A 2232-nucleotide genomic window follows, 5' to 3' on the forward strand; every position below is an offset into this window, starting at 1 on the left:
CTAGCAGGACCTTGGTAAGTCTGGATCGAAATTATGAAGAAATTATTGGCTCTGTAGAGAGCAAAAGGGATGGACATTTGTCACATATATACTGCATTGATTTAAGCAGTTATACACTCCTAGAAATCACCATTTCATTTTTCAGGGTACACTGTATAGAAATACATGTTACAAGAAATTTATTGCACAGATTAAGAATCATGATTGTCCTCTTTTTAATAGTAATAATTAGCATATGTCAGTGTTACTTACACATCCTTACATACACTAACAGTGCAGCCACCCCTGTTCTGCTGGTCCCCAGGCTAAGCATCAAGTGCTGTGCTGTGTCATTTGAGCTGCACCATATAAATCTCACAGACCCAAAGTAAAGCAGAAAGCATGTTTAGATTGCAGTAATTCTGTAGTATTTAAAGGGCCCAAATTATACATGAATTTTCCTCCTTTGGGATGGCAGGAGAAAGAAAGGACTTAACAATAATTCTCTCTATTTTCTGCCAATAACTTTGAGCTCCATATTGGCTATTTTGTCTTCTGGTGTTTTCCTGCATTCCCTACTGCTTCATTAAAGGAATTTTTCTGTTGTTTACCAGTGATAGCTAAACCTAGTTTCTCTTGAAGGAAATAAAGCCTGTTCTTTCTTATCACTGAACAGGCTGGTTCATAGATTATGAATGAGTGACAAGTCCCATCTGGCAAGTCCTCATTTTCTGCCTGTGTGAGCAAGTTCTGATGCTGGACCTCAGACTCCTCCAACCCATGTTTATCTGAGAACAGTGCAGAGATGTTTGTTTGCCAGTGTCCACTCTTGACAATTTCTTCAGAAAAGTATTATTTGACATTGTACTTTTAGATTCTGCTGCACACTGATACCATAGTGTTTGCAAATAGGACACTGGAAAGATTTTTTTAATCAGGGCCAATTAGAAGTGTTGGTTTGTTTAGCAAGGCAAAATAAAGGCTGAAAGAAGAAAAGTAAATCAAAAGGCTGCCCATAAATAATTGAAGAGGCAAGAAGCACAGCACGTGTGAAGAAGGCATTCATGCGAGGTAATGAACACTATTTGCATAGGAGCAAAAAGGTCTAAAGGGGTGCCAGTATGTATGGACACACTGGAAATTTGCCAAGACTTATTCATTTGGGCAGGCAAGCCTATAGCAGCCTCCCGATGGGAATGGCAGATATGGAAAAAACAAGCTGTATTTGTGATTATGCTGAAAACATGTATGTGAAGGGTGTTTGGGGCGGTGCATGGATAGCAAGGAGTGAACCTCAGCAACAAGTGGGTCTCTGCTAATTCCACATTCACTTAAAAAGGTGTGCCAGTGAAACGGTGCAGGGGACAGCTGTAGGAAGAGGTGAGTGAGGTTTCGTGAGACCCACAGACTGTAGCATGAGGAGAACCTCAAGAATTATGAAAAGGACCCACAAGTTTCACAGCTACACTGGGGTAAGTATCCTCTGTATTTACTGTGTCACACAAAAATCATGTTTTCTGCTGACATCTCCATGTCCATGCCAGGTGAAAAATTTATCCTCAGTGAAAAAGGGTCAGGGCACACTCCTACTGAGCAGCTGCAGCAAGATGTGTGATCGACCATAAAGGAGGTAAAAGCCTCTTAATTCGAAGACGGGGTTGTCAGCAAGGAGGAGTGGGAAGGTGACGACAGGAGGACACAGTCTTTAAGCTGTGCCAAGGGAGCTTTAGGTTGGATATTAGGATGAATTTCTTCACAGAAGGAGTGATTAGCCATAGGAATGTGCAGTCCGGGGAGGCGGCGGAGTCACCATCCCTGGAGGCGTTAAAGACTGGACGTGGCACTCAGTGCCATGGCCTGGTTGGCAGTGTTGTGTTCCGCCATAGGCTGGGACTCCCTGATCTCAGAGGTCTTTTCCGAACAAATTCTGTGACACGGCAGCCATGGGGGGATGGACTCCGGGCACACAACACAAAGAAGCTCTGGGCGGCAGAGAGGGTCACACGCAGAACCCGCGGTGCAGCTCCCGAACCCGGACGTGACTCGCGGGCCGCCACCGGCTCCCCGGGGCGGGCACGGCGCAGGGGATTGGGCGGCGCTCCTGTCAATCAGCGCCCGCGTGCGGGCACCGCCCCCTCTTCCCGTGGTGCCTGCGCGCGGCGGGCGCTGAAATTCAAATCCCGGGAGCGGTTGGGGCGAGGTTTGGCCGCTCGCGGGCGGCCTTGGCAGAGCGGACCCTGCGCGGGCACCGGC

This window comes from Molothrus ater, chromosome 1 (assembly GCF_012460135.2).
Source record: "Molothrus ater isolate BHLD 08-10-18 breed brown headed cowbird chromosome 1, BPBGC_Mater_1.1, whole genome shotgun sequence".
Taxonomy (NCBI): domain Eukaryota; kingdom Metazoa; phylum Chordata; class Aves; order Passeriformes; family Icteridae; genus Molothrus; species Molothrus ater.